General features: G+C 44.3%; 1 protein-coding gene across 9 annotated transcripts in view; it reads right to left on the minus strand.

Moving 5' to 3' along the window:
- The window catches only part of TP53BP1 (tumor protein p53 binding protein 1), a 91,253-nt gene extending 78,925 nt beyond the window's left edge, over positions 1-12,328 (minus strand). For 3 of the 9 annotated variants that reach the window (XM_033920080.1, XM_033920081.1, XM_033920073.1), the window contains exon 1: positions 836-1,127. The gene's annotated coding sequence lies outside the window, so the exon portion shown is untranslated. The other 6 variants (XM_033920075.1, XM_033920078.1, XM_033920079.1 and 3 more) reach the window with 6 other exon arrangements.
- Between the last annotated feature and the right edge of the window lie 3,151 nt (positions 12,329-15,479).

The following is a 15,479-nucleotide window of genomic DNA, read 5'->3' on the forward strand; positions in this document are numbered from 1 at the left end:
ATGGAAGTGATAGACATGCAAATTTGCTTCATGCATATTCATTAGGGCTAGCCTGAAAATCCAATTGGCCTGGTGTTCCTCCAGGACAGGGTTGGGAACCACTATTCTAGACAGATTTCTATGGTGGCAGTCTGCAGTGTTTCTAAATCTCAAGGAGCATGTTTGAGGCGTGGCTTAAGTAGAACTAGGTGTCCAGTAGAGCAGTGGTTCCCTTCCCAACCCTGTCCTGGAGGACCCCTAGGCCAATCGGGTTTTCAGGCTAGCCCTAATGAATATGCATGAGAGAGATTTGCATATAATGCAAGTGACAGGCATGCAAATCTGCTCCATGCATATTCATTAGGGCTAGCCATAGAAATCTGTCTAGAACAGTGGTTTCCAATCCTACCCTGGAGGACCACCAGCCAGTCAGGTTTTCAGGATAGCCCTAATGAATATACATGGGGCAGATCTGCATGCCTGTCGCCTCCATTATACAGAAATCTCCTCTCATGCATATTCACTAGGGTTATCCTCAAAACCCGACTGGACAGGGTTGGGGACCAGTGGTTCCCAAACCTGTCCTGGGGGACCCCCAGCCAGTCAGGTTTTCAAGATATCCCTAATGAATATGCATGAGAGAGATTTGCATACCTGTCACTTCCATTATATGCAAATCTCTCTCATGCATATTCATTAGGGATATCTTGAAAATCTGACTGGCTGGGGGTCCCCGGGACAGGTTTGGGCACATGCCCAGCTTTTCCGCACCGGTACCAGCAGGCGTCCACACGACAAGCCTCGTGCCTTCGCACCCTGGCTGCCCACCAGCTTCACTCTGTCCTTTGTTTATCACCTTCCAGCAGCTTCTCCTCACCCTCCTCCTACCGCAACGCTCGCCTGGTCCTTCAGGCGCCTCTATCCCATGATGCCGTTGCACATGTCCCTGCAGTCCCGGTCCTCAGAAGCCAATACGAGGCGACGAGTAAAGGCAGAAGGCGGGTCTCCGAAAGCAAGAGAACAGCGGCCTTGCCCTCCCTTTCCCTGTCGACCGGGCCGCTGCTTTCACGCGCCCATTAGCTACCGCTACCAGCCAGCAATGCCACAAACAAAAAAAAGAAGTCTCGGTCGTCGCCCGAGCCCACGTCTCTTCCTACCTGCGAGAACATCGTCATCCGCTTCCTCGCCTCCGATTGGCAGCTCGGCAGGAAGTTCCGCCCCTCTCGCAGAGAGCGGCCCGCTGCCGCTTGGTTACTTGGTTACCTGCGCTGAGATTTACCCTTTCAGCGCCGACCCGGACCCTAGCGGACTAAGCGCTGCGCGCGCAGGGACGCTGCTCCGGCTAAGGCTCTCTTGTATCAAACTGCGGCCAGGTCAATGCTCCCATTTGCCTCCCAGGCCCGCTTTTGATTAAAGGGGCTCCTTTTACTAGTTTCCAAGTTTATTTTAAATTTGATATACCGCTTAATAAATAGCTAAGCGGTGTACAAAAATTTAAAAAAATTAAAATTAAAATTCAGGGATATCGTATATTAAAACAGAAACATAAGAACATAAGCAATGCCTCCGCTGGGTCAGACCTGGGGGTCCATCGCGCCCAGCAGTCCGCTCACGCGGCGCCCCAACAGGTCCAGGACCTGTGCAGTAATCCTCTATCTATACCCCTCTATCCCCTTTTCCAGCAGGAAATTGTCCAATCCTTTCTTGAACCCCGGTACCGGACTCTGCCCTACTGGAGCAGAATGGGAAGGACAGAATATTGAAAGAAAAGAGGAGGGCCAATAGAACATTCTATAGCCTACTTAGATGTCAATTTGTTGAAATGGGTATAGAAATCATACACTGGGATGTACAGCAAGATGCGTCATGTGCACAGCAGATTGTGTGAATATGAGAATGGGGCATACTGGAATCATTTGAGGAAACAAATTTACGCTCATGTAAATCGGACAGCAAATAGGTTTAAAGCTGCCACTGGGGACTATAAGAGCCAACTACCAGGACCTACACCTGGGCTTAAACTAAACCGGTACGGACAGAAAGAGCAAAAAAAAAAAAAGGAGTACATAACAGTTATATAAGCAAAACATGGGTAAAGGCCGAGCCAAACTTAATACAGTAATTAATAAAAGCGAACACTGGCTAAAACATAAAAATACCACAACCGGCATATGGAAAAGGCGGAATCACCAGGAATCTTCAGACACCACAAGTGTCTGCCGTGGCTGAGACGACACGAGTTACAAGTGCAAGACTCCCACCAGGACTAGCTTGTTACACATACTAACTAAATTCGTTTATTAAATCACGTTTAACTGTATAATCAACTTGCTTTGAGTGTAGCCTCCCATCTGTTCATCCCAATGGAATCTGTACCACTCATCTTGTCCCCATCTAATAACTGCACTTGGTCCTTCCGCTATAGAATAAGCTGTATTGTAGAAAAGCTTAGCATCATTTCTTGTTATTTGAATGTTCTGATGTGCACTTATTGGCTGTTTCATAAGTATTATGCTGACATTGGATTATATCTCTCTTATTTGAATTTCAGTGCTATTATAAGTATATTTTTGAAACTGTTTCATGGTAGTCCTATTTTTACTGCCCCACTACAGAATCTGGGCTCCTTCCAACTATTCCGAAAGCACCTGAAAACTAGGCTAATCACAAAAATGTAATGCTTTCTCCCCCCCCTATACTCAACCTCCAACCTCATTATGCTGTTCCTTCTTATATTAAGCTCTTGTAAACCGTGCCGAGCTCTATAATTATGGAGAGGATGCGGTATATAAACTTAAGGTTTAGTTTAATTTGCTGATTTTGAGTTTCTCTCATTGTATTTGTTTATATAAATACGTGGTCTTTTTGCTACTGTTAGGCTGTAAACAAACTTGAAAGTTTTATGTTGAATTGTACTTGCTGTACACCGCCTTGGGTGAATCTCTTCATAAAGGCAGTTAATAAATCCAAATAAATAAACTATTGTCTTAAACTTAAATTGGCAGCTGTGGACTCAACTGATCTTAGGCGCTATATTCTGGATGCTGCATGCACAATTTTTGTCCTGTGCAACGTGTAGGGGTATGTGGCCATGGATGGATCAGGGGCATTACTACAAATTATGTGTGTATATTATACAATACTAGGGATTACACGTCTAACTGCCAACAGGTAGGTGCAAGCACTTACACCAGTCTATGACATAGTATAAGTGGTCCCACCTAAAGTTAGGCACAAAGCTGAGAAGACTAGTATTATATAAGGGGCCGCTGAAAAGTTCTTAGTCCAACCAAGAAGAGAATGATGGGGAGCCCTGAAACTTACAGCTGCCACAATGGCCCCAGATGGGGCCAGTCTCTTAAGTGGACCATTTTGAGGAACAGTGATTGGTGACTTTAAAATATAGAAACATAGAAGATGACGGCAGAAAAGGGCCATAGCCCATCAAGTCTGCCCACTCCATTAACCCTCCCCTAACAACTCCTAAGGGGTCGCTCACAGGTGGTATCACCTCTATACTGCCCTCGTAAAGATCCGACGTGGACATCCCATTTATTCTTAAAATCTTGTATGCTGCTGGCCGCGATCACCTGCTCTGGGAGTTTGTTCCAATGGTCTACCACTTTTTCTGTGAAGAAGTACTTCCTGGTATCCCCATGAAATTTCCCGCCCCTGATTCTCAGCGGATGTCCTCTTGTGGCTGACGGACCCTTGAAAGAGAAAATGTTGTCTTCCACCTCTATGCGGCCAGTGATGTACTTAAATGTCTCAATCATGTCTCCCCTCTCCCTACGCTCTTCGAGAGAGTATAGCCGCAATCTGTGTAGCCTGTCCTCGTATGAGAAATCCTTAAGCCCCAAGATCATCCTAGTGGCCATGCGCTGAACCGACTCGACTCTCAGTACGTCCTTACGGTAGTGTGGCCTCCAGAATTGCACACAGTACTCCAGATGAGGTCTCACTATGGTTCTGTACAATGGCATTATGACCTCCGGCTTCCGGCTAACAAAGCTTCTACGGATACAACCCAGCATTTGTCTAGCCTTGGATGTAGCCTTTTCCACTTGGATGGCTGTTTTCATGTCTTTACTAATGACCACCCCTAAGTCCCGCTCTGCTGCCGTCCTAGCCAAGGTCTCGCCGTTCAGTGTGTATGTTCTGCACGGATTATTGTTGCCAAGGTGCATGATCTTGCATTTTTTCGCGTTGAAGCCCAGCTGCCAGGTCGTGGACCAATGTTCCAGTAAAAGCAGGTCTTGCTTCATGCTGTCGGACAAATCATTTTTACTTACAGTGTTACATAGTTTGGCGTCGTCGGCAAACAATGCTATCTTACCTTGAAGCCCCTGGGTCAGGTCTCCTATGAATATATTGAAAAGGATCGGTCCCAGGACCGAACCCTGCGGCACTCCACTGGACACCCTCGACGTTTTGGAGAGGGCACCGTTAACCAACACTCTCTGAAGTCTACCATTTAGCCAGTCAGTGACCCATTGAGTTAGTGTTGCACCTAACCCCATCGATTTCATTTTGTTCAATAATCTACGGTGGGGGACGCTGTTGAAAGCTTTATCCATATCCTTTCTTTGGAGGCAGTTTATAAATGATGGTTTGATGCTTTGGACCAAAAACCCTACAGCAGTTACATGATTTCTTCGGCTTCAGTTCTTTAGAAGCAAATCATCACCGATTTAGTACACAACACACAGATCAGGCATTTGTTGCGTGGTCTTTGTTACCGCTTTTTGGGACCCCTGAAGAAGACATGTTTGTTCAAAACACAGACTGTGTCGGGTCCTGGATTTTATTTAAAGTGGTTCTTTTGTATGCAACAATCTGTTTGTTTACAATAAACTTTGCCCGCATCTTGTGCATCTGTCCGCAGTATTTTTCTTTGGGCTCCTTTTACGAAGCCGCATTAGCACGCACTACCCCCGCGCTAGCCAAAAAACTACGGTGGTTTAGCATGTGCTATTACGCGCATTAAACTGCTACCGCAACTTCATAAAAGGAGCTCTTTGTCTTTTGTTCACCGTATTTTATTGCGTATTTCTTGGATTTTCTTTTTTGTCCTTGGTTTTAAGGGCAATATATATTATAATGTGTCTTTTTTTTTTTGGACTGTCAGATTGTAAACACCAGCTTGAACCAATCATAGATTTTACTGGGTCAAAGTTACATCTTCATTGGTTCCCATGTAACGTTCAATCACATATAACGCACACTTTCAAAATGGCTCCAAAATCAATATTCGATTTCAAATAAAAGATTTGGGACTTATGTGAATCAAAGTTCTTTTCCATCATTGATGAAAGGTGTTCAGTCACATCTTTAGATGCATTTCATTCATAAGAGCAAAGTATCAACTCCACCGTCTTCTCCCACATCGATAGCGTTTAATTCACTTCCAACATAACATTTCAGTGATGCTCTTTACAGAGCTGTCTACCCAGCAATTTTCCATAATAATCAACCCATATACATTCCATGACTTAATGCAAACAATGTAGCACTCTTAAAGGAGTATAAATTATCTGGTGACCCAGAGTAGACGACCTCCCTATAAAGTCTCTCAAGTGCTCCATATCATACTAAATGGAGATGGAGAAGGCCAACAAAGTAGACCTAAACTTTACTCATTCCATTCAGAAATGTTGATGCCTTATCTACTGGTGTGGAGCAGCCACTGTTTTATTAAAATTTGATAATTCACTCAAGCTTTCAAAAGCTCTAAGCGGTTAACAAAATTATAAACTATTAAAACAGGAAAGGAACTCATAAAATAAAAGGAACGACCTAATCCATTCATACATAGTACCTATTAAAACAGTAGCTCCAAATTGTTTCTGGTGAAACTCACTGTCTGTCAAAATATCATAGATTAATAAATATGATCGTTGGCAGGTATCTCTTTGCCAAAAGTTATCCCAAAGCAAGTCACCGATCACCCTCTATAAGTAGGCAAGGTACCATTTGAAAAGAATATAAAGCACACCATTTATCATGAATTGAGGCAACACAGAGAATGCAAGAACACAATCATTTTGAGGTCACTGAATTGGAAAAAGCCCTAGGCATCCTAAAATGTGGCTAGGCCACAGGCACTAACATTTCAGCTAAAATGATTGTGGGTAATAAATACAAAACAAATTATCTTCCCTTGCATATAATGAAGGAGCTGCTGGTTATGATAACAACTTAAACGAATTCCAGAAATAAACTTGGACTTTCTGCTAATGTGACGGATCCACTTCTACACAACAGTTTTCAGCTCAAGGTCATTCCCAAATGTATTGCCTTTCCAAAACTTCGCAAAGACCTCATGCTGGAAGCTAGCTGTTCACAAACTGCACAATTCTGTGCACTATAAGGTCCTTGAATACCTAAGTCGTACTATGGATATTCTCAGAAATTGAGGACATTATCAGTCAAATTTTGCATCATTACATTACAGATTTCTATTCCGCCATTACCTTTCGGTTCAAAGCGGATTACAAAAAGAGTTATGGAAGAAGGGTTACAACGTTAGATTAGAGAAGGTTTCCAAGAGAGGGAAAAGTAGGATCTGGGGTTAGGGAGGGGATGGTAAGAGGGGGGTTAAGCTTTATCATGGTATTAAGCTTTATTAAGGGATTTCTTGAAGAGTATAGTTTTTATTATGATCTGAAGTATATGCATTTGGGTTCTAGCATTTACCACTTATATGGAAAATGGTTTCCAAAAGAGCTTGAAGAAAGATATAGTACTATTTAAGCTAACAGATACGTATAATATACGAGAGTATGAAACACTAGACTGCTTCTAAAATTGTCAAGAGTGCTTCCAAGGTTTACTGTTAATCATTGGAGCACTCCTATATAACAGAAGATACAAAATTATATAAGTGCCTGAAGGAGACAGACCAATGGATTTCTACAGGGATTTTGTTGAAGACGCTTCTAAATGCGAGTTGGGCAAGGATCATCTTTGGTCCAGAAAGGTTCATCATTTAACTATCTGGACCAAAGATGATCCTTGCCCAAAATACTTGGAAATGTCTTCAGACAAAAATCCTAATCTTCTAGGACTTGGAAAATCTAAACAGAATAGCAGTAAAGGTCAATTTCTAAAGCAATCTGCTAGTCAAGCTTACAGGATCAATATGGAGTGTGAAGCTACACTACTTCAGGTCTCAGATCTTGCTCTGTTATGCTCAGAAGCTGCATATCATCTAGTAATGGTTACCACAAGTACATCTTGTTGACACCCGGCCAAAAACAACCATGCAAATCCTAACTGGAACCCTCCATGCAACTCCCTTCCCCATTTCCTCTTCTTGCAAATATTATATCGTTCCCTTAAATGTTCATGAGCTGATGATCTATAAACTGGTTAAAACATTAGTGCTGCACCTTACCTATCATCCAAAATGTCTTTCTTTCTTTTTTACGTCACTTATAAGGCTTCCTCATGACGATCCTTATGAATCTACCTCACTGCCAAGGATCTATTTACAAATACTCTTTGGCTTGAGGAAACAACTACTGTCAAATGTAACATATCTACCTACTGACTCTGAAATAACACAAGAGTAGTCCCCAATAGAGGTTCAGGATACGTAAAAGCCACTCCATTGCTAAAGGCATTAAAACTAACTTATGGAAACATGTGAACTATGTTGTATGTTATAGAGGAATACCACTTCTACAGTCTTAGAGAGAGATTAATAGCATTAAGCAATTCAGTTACCCCTTCCTTTACAAAGCCGCGATAGCATTTTTATCGCTGGCCGTCGCAGCAACAACTCAGACTCTCATAGAATTTCGATGAGCGTCCGAGCTATTACCGCAGCAGCCGGCGCTAAAAATGTTAACGCGGCTTTGTAAAGGAGGGGCTTAATGAGCTATTACTTAGCTTTATGGAATTGCATGCTCAAATAACTTTCCTTAAAGCATATACATACTCAACAAGCTTGTAAAAAACCAAAAACAAACCCCAGCCAGAGTACAGATATCTAGAATATTCACAAGCAGGCATTTTTACTATCTGTTAAACACACGAACCAAGAACACCGATTAACAGAAGATAATTTTGCACTGAGTGGACATACCCATATACTGGCCAAATGAATATGTTTACACGTATAAATGTTATATCATATCCATAGGAATTAAATATAGAAGTCTCAGTTTATATATACAATACCTGCGGGATGTATACATACAAAGGGACGCTGAAAAGTTCTCAGCCCAACCTACAAAGTTGGCGCCGTCTCCATCGAGGGCTATACACAGTCCACTGATTTTTCCACTTTTTTTTGTTTGTTTAATTCTTTATTTAAATTTTTAACTTTTGACACATTTATCAGTCAAAAAGAAAAAAATGCAGTGCTAACAGAAATATTTTTGGCAAGAATTAACTACTTGCGGAAATTTAAACAATAATAAATCACAGAGTATAATTAGTCCTTAGTAACTGGAGGAGGAGCTGACCATGAAACCCAGGTCAAACAGAATTCTCAACAAGAACTCCAACGGCATCTCCGTGGCCGCGTTCAAGCCACCATCTTTGGTAAGCTCCTCCTCCAGGCTATTTTTCAACTTTTTTTTGCTCTGTTGGGGGGAAAGATAAAAAAAAAAAAATAACCCCCCCCCCCAAAAAAAAAACCCCCCCGCTGGATTATGTGTATAGCCCTCGATGGAGATTGCCCCAACTTTGTAGGTTGGGCTGAGAACTTTCCAGTTGCCCATCATATTCAGAGTGCCAGTGTCAGAAATAATGGCCATAGGACAGGGGTGTCCAATGTCGGTCCTCGAGGGCCGCAATCCAGTCGGGTTTTCAGGATTTCTCCAATGAATATGCATTGAAAGCAGTGCATGCACACAGATCTCATGCATATTTATTGGGGAAATCCTGAAAACCCGACTGGATTGCGGCCCTCGAGGACCAACATTGGACACCCCTGCCATAGGATATCTAAATATTGTGAAAGGATATAACATTTAAATAGGGCCCCTAATACTTCTTCCCATTCAGCAGTTTAAGTGGGGATACCTTGAGATATTCACACTGCTTTATCCATATCATGTTCAAATCATATGCCCCTATAGAGAAGTTGGTTCTAGATCAGGGGTTCTCAACCCAGTCCTTGGGACACATCCAGCCAGTCAGGTTTTCAGGATATCCCCAATGAATTTGCATAAAATTTGCATGCACTACACCTCCATTGTATGCAAATCTATTCATGAATATTCATTGTGAGTATCCTGAATACCTGACTGGCTAGTGTGCCCCAAGGACTGGGCTAGGAACTCCTGATCTACATTAAAAACACATGAACTTGGTTGTGCTCAACCTTAATTTTTGACATGCTTACATAAAACTGGGCCTACCCTAAACCAGCAATCACTAAAAGCAATGGAAGTAAAGAGGACGGGATCGAGCCATCCGGATTTTGCTTCCACTGAAAGCAATGGAAGTAAAGAGGACGGGATCGAGACATCCAGATTTTGCTTCCACTGAAAGCAATGGAAGTAAAGAGGACGGGATCGAGACATCCGGATTTTGCTTCCACTGAAAGCAATGGAAGTAAAGAAGACGGGATCGAGCCATCCGGATTTTGCTTCCACTGAAAGCAATGGAAGTAAAGAGGACGGATTGAAACAACTGGATTTTATTTCCATAGAAAGCAATGGAAGTAAAACCCAACTGTCTCAATCCATCCTCCTTTTTCTGGAGCCATATGGTAACCCTAGTCATATTAATAGTAAAGATGGTGTCTGTACTGAAAATGTTCAAGACATCCGAGGCCTATGAATTAAAAGGAATTATGCAAATCTGCTTCTCTCCTCCCCTGTCACTCTGTTAAGTGATAGAGCAAAATCAGCTGAAATAACTGGAAGGCCCTCAGCAATACAGTCTGAATCAGCTGGAAAAATGAAGCCTTTGAACACGGTTAAGATGCTCCGTTAGAGGATGTCGCCTGGCCAGCACAATGGGGGATGCTTTGGGGCATCTCCCAACTGAGAAACGTGCATGCTCGTTTGCATCCTACTGGTTGCTGTCAACCAGACATTTATATTGGGGGGGGGGGGGGGGGGTCAGATGCACCTGGGTGCTTTGGGACATCTCAGCTTTATTGCCAAGGCGCGACCCCCGTCTGCTCCCTTCGCCCCCCCCCCTTTCCATGAAATCATCACAAAGAACAAAGCCAATGGCAGCCTAATCGGACCGATCGTATGTCTATTGGCGACGCGAAAACCAAACGGCGACGAACGTCAATACTAGCAGCTTCGAATTAGACATTCATTTTCCGTCTGAAATTACCTTTGAGAATTCGCCTTAAGAGCTTTAGCGTGTAGAGCAGCGGCTGCGCTGAACGTTCTATGTAAACAAGCAAGCCCTCCGTATACCTAGGAAAGAGCTATAGCCCTCTTAATCCTCCCCCCCCCCCAAAAAAAAAATCTACATCTCTGTAGAAACGAATTGTTTGCCTTGGCTGCAAGCGTGCTACATGTATCCAGGTGCGTCACCGCATCTCCCCCCCCCCCCAAGACATTGCAGCCCCTGCTGACCCCCAGCTCACCCTCGACCCCAGCAAACGCCGGATTTTAGCAAAGGTGGATCAGGCATGGCTCCCCCCCCCCTTTTTTAATTTTTAAAGCTTTACCTCAGTGTGTTCGGTAGATCTGTTTGCAATTCTGAGCCTCTGAGTGCTGTGTGAGGGAAGCAGGGGGGGGGTAGAAAGAAAGACTGAATAAGGGAGAGGAAGAGAGGGGCATTGGCAAGAGCGGAGAAAGGGTTTCTGCGGCTCCGCGAAATTCACAATGTGTTCATTTCGGCTGCAGGACGCGCTGCGGACTGCAGGGGCGCTGCAGCAGCAGATCTCAGCCTTCGACGGAGCAGCCCTGCCCTGTGACGTCAGTGAGCTGAACTCCCCCCCCCCTCCCTTTAAGGACCATAGCGGGGGGGAGAGGGGGGTTCTCCCTCTCCCTATACTCTGCCCAGGTCTGGAGTGAGGCGCTAGCAACGGCTTGGGCAGTATCCAGCAAAAGAACTTGCCAGGATGAGTATTTAGATCTTCTCATTAAAATCTGTAGACTAATGAATAATTTAAACCTGCTCAAAGGGGGAAGAAATAAGGGGGGGGGGAAGAAATAAGGGGGGGGGGGGAAGAAATAAGGGGGGGGGGGAAGAGGGTAGGAAATTAAGAGATGAAAAATGTATTTTGAAGGAATGATAAACATATATTAGAAGTTAATATGGTAAATTTAAATGTAATGACTATTTTACTGTATTATATTATTATATATTTATTGCATTTCTTCAATAAAATGTTTTACATTAAACCTGCTCCCTTGAATGATTATTTGGGGTGGCAATTCCACTTTAAAATAGCAAAACCGATTCTTCTGGTTTCCGTTCCGCTGCACCCTGAAATCTGTATAGCCAAAGCAGCTACTATAGTCATCATGAAAAGTGGGACCCCATTGACAGCTCTTTGCCAAACCGGAAGTCCCACAATTGCACAGAGCTCTATACATATCTCATTTCAACATAAGAAATGCCTACGCCGGATCAGACCCTAGGTCCATCTATTCCGGCGACCCGCACACGCGGAGGCCAAGAGAGCATGGAAACAGAAAGAAAATTGGGAACCGGAAATGAGCACCAGAGTTTAGGAAATGTAATGGAAGATTAGGCTTTGCACAGCTTCCCAAAAGGGACTTGAGAACAAAGAAGGTCGAGATTTGTGGTGCCTAATAAAAAAAATTCAAAATGAAACCCAACCAAGCTGGGGTTTAGGAAAGCAGGTGGTTAAATTCGGGGATGGAAAAAGTGTGCTGTGACGATGAGCCCCACGATCACGACTTGCTGGACAATATCGTGCTGCTGAACCATAGAGAAAACCAAGGGGAAGAGCAAAATGTTCATAAATTTATGGATCAAGCTGAAAAAAAAAAAGTCAACCCAGTCGAGGCATACATGAAAATTAAAACACAGCGAAATGGCCAGTGGGAACAGGGGCAAAGGGAAGACCAGCTGATCGGTCCCATCCCTTCTGTTCAGCTTCCTCATCCCCTTCCCTATCCAGAACCTCCTCCTCCCGTCTCGAGCTCTAATTCTCTCCTACATCACGCCTCTTCCACCCCCCCCCTCCCTTCTATCTCATTTTCCCATGAACCTATCTGTTTGCAGCGCTGGTGGGAAACACGAGGAAGCTCCTCGTTTCGGCTGTCACTCTTCCTCCAAACGACAGTAAGCCAACAGGGACGAAAATCAGCGCCGGAAACGATGAAGGTGAGATTACAGAAGGGATGGACGCGCGCGGGCCTCGCCCCGCAGCGCCACTGTCATGCGCGGAGGCGCGCACAGCGCCTTCCGCCCGCTGCTCTTCTGGGCCACAGCTCCTGACGTCATTTCCTGGTTGCGGGACCAGTACGTGACGGCCGACGCGCCCCCCCCCCGCTCGTTCTGGCCACAGCTCCTGACGTCATTTCCTGGTCGCGTGACCAGTACGTGACGGCCGACGCGCGCCCCCCCCTTTGCTCGTTCTGGCCACAGCTCCTGACGTCATTTCCTGGTCGCGGGACCAGTACGTGACGTGGCCGACGCGCGCGGCGGGCGGGAAATGCTGCTTCCGGCGAGGAGGGGCAAGGACGCCAGCTTTCTCAGCTACCCCTCTGCTTAAAGGGCTTATGGCATTTCCGTGTCACATTCAAAGCTGATTTAAGAATTATTCTATGCACAGGTATTTTCTCCCTTGTGGGTTCACCGTCTAAATATTGTATTTGGGGCAACAGAGGGTTAAGTGACTTGCCTAGTCATGGAGGTTAAGAGGAGTGGCCTGGTGGTTAGCAGTACAGCCCCAGCTCCTTGTGACCCTGGGCAAGCCACTTAACCCTCCATTGCCCCAGGTAAGTTAGTCAGATAGAGAGAAATACTGGAGTACTTGAATGTAAACCGCTTAAGTGGTAGAGAAATACTAAATAAAGAAAATACATAAATCTGTACTAGAAAACCATTCCTTGCAATAGGAGACTGACTGCAGCACTTTACCCAAAGGCACACCTGGCTTGCTGGGGTGGAGCATTGCTTCCTCCAGGCAGTAGGAGAGTGTATGGCGTGGTGGTCCCCTCCACACGTGCCCGGCCATCGGCTCCACTGGTTCCCCCGCCTCGGAACAGGAAGTTCATGTCGGAGGGGGACAGGAGACACTTGCATGTGGACCTTGGCCCCACAACTGCTGCACGCACTGGGGGTGGACTGCCCCCACCGCTCCGACCTTGGTATACTAAAGATTGTACCAGAGGACTGAGTACACCTAGGGACCGTCAGTTGCTCCTATGAGGACATCACTAAACTATCCCCCCTTTTCCAAAAGCGTATCGTGGTTTTTAGCGCCAGCTGCTACGCTCATTCTATGAGTGTCGGAGCTGTTAGCGCTGCGGCTGGCGCTAAAACCCACGCTACACTTTTGGAAAAGGAGGGGTATATTTTTTATAGAAATGATCTGCAGCCAGAGCAATTGATGCCTGATGAATTTTAGGGAGTTTAACACTAATTTAAGACTACTGTAAGAAAATGATTTTGCTACTGGAACTTTTTGAACTGCACCTAGGGGGCCCTTTTACTAAAATGGATTAAGAAATGGACTTAGAATGTTTTTCATGCAGGATTTTTCTATGTGTTAAGCCTATTTTTAACACAGCTGCACAAGGGTGGTTTGAAACTTTGGTATAAAAAAACAAACAAACAATTTAAACAACATAGTCTTCATCAAGAGCTTAGGCCTGTGAAATTCCAGTTTTTTTTGTATCATAGGAAAAATAATTTATGAAAAAACTGGAAACTCGCTGGACTAAGTGTATAGTAGCCCTTGATGGGAGACTATGTTGTTTTTTTACCAAACTTTTCAAACACCCTCATAAAATAGGACTTTTTTCCTTTCTATTAGCACAGGACTTGCCACCAACTTTCCTTCCTCTTACCTCCCCCTGTGCCACCAGCTTTCCTTACTGAAGTTCCTTTCACCCCTTCCTTCCCCATGTGCCACCAACTTTTCTTCCTCTCCTGTACTCCAAGGTTTGCTTCTTTGGGTCACGGTATCAGATGTGACTCTCACATGCTGCCTGCTGCTAACCTGGAAGTCTCCCCTCTGCCACAGAGAGATTTCCAGGTCAGTGGCAGGCAGTGTGTGGGAATTGCTATTGATACCACGACATGGTGAGATTCAGTCCTGACAGCCGGCATGGTGAGATTCTGTGTGGGAAAAGGGAATTCCATTCCTCCCTCCCATCCCCCTATGCAGTAGTTTTCCATCTCTCCCTCCCATCCCTCTGTTCAGCACTTCCGATCGAAAAACCCCCCCCCCCCTTGCGACCTCAACTTTTGGGCCTACTAAAGCATCAGTGAACAGGCTGCTCAAGGCCTGCCTGCAAGGGCTTCCCTCTGCTGCGTTATCAGTGACGCAGCAAAGGGAAGATCCCGGCAGGCAGGCCAGGAGCAGCCTATTCACCACTGCTGATGCTTTAGGAGACCTGGAGCAGACTCAAGACTCAATGAATCAGTGAGTCTGATTCTTTTTTTTTTTTAAGGAACCAAATCAATTCGAATTGATTCACCAAAGTGAATCAGGCAGCACTAGTGTTCACCAAATGCCTAGTTGTAATATGAACGTATAACTTAATTTTTATGAACAGTTTTGGTTCTTTACTATGAATATAGGAGACCCATGGGGTTTAAACCAGGAAATAGAATGGAGGTCACTGATTTGATTCCTGATTCGCCACCATTACCTCTGATGCCAGTGAAGTGGGAGGTTTATAATTAGAGCAAAAAAACCGCCATGGCCATCTTTGTTCAGAAGATACTATTGATCGGGATGGTGCAGAATGAGAATGAAAGGGGTAATATCTAACTAAATGATATACTGGGGAGTGGTTTTCCTTGTAAGAAGGCTATAATATAATGAAAGGATGTTTTTTTAATAAAAGTAAGTTTGTATTGCAGGAGACTTTTTTTGATACAGCCTTCAGACGAAACATGTTGGAATGACAGGTCCCTTCCCGATATGAGCAACAAAGCAAAAACAACAAAAAAAGATAAGTTAAAACTTTTATATGTAAAAAATGTCTTTGCTTTAGCATGGAGCACTTAAAGCACTAATATAATAATTTATAGAAAACACAAACGGGTCTAATGAGGAGGCCAGTGCCAAAAGAGTATTTTAGCCATTGAAAACAGTTGGCTAATACTGGCACTTTTGAAGACCTAAAAAAAGGATTGAAGATTTAAAGACTTGTATGATACTGTTTGTTGGATGATATAATTGTAGTAGCGGCATCTCTTCGTGCACACAGCTTCCAAGTCTTTCCTTATCTAGACAACTGGTTAATCAAAGCTACGTCACCTCAGGCAGTCCAGTCAGCTACTCAAACTACCAAAAAACTTCTCAAGCTCCTGGGATTCAAAGTAAATTATCTAAAGTCTGAGGGGAGATATGATTGAAGTCTACAGAA

This window comes from Geotrypetes seraphini, chromosome 14 (assembly GCF_902459505.1).
Source record: "Geotrypetes seraphini chromosome 14, aGeoSer1.1, whole genome shotgun sequence".
Classification (NCBI taxonomy): domain Eukaryota; kingdom Metazoa; phylum Chordata; class Amphibia; order Gymnophiona; family Dermophiidae; genus Geotrypetes; species Geotrypetes seraphini.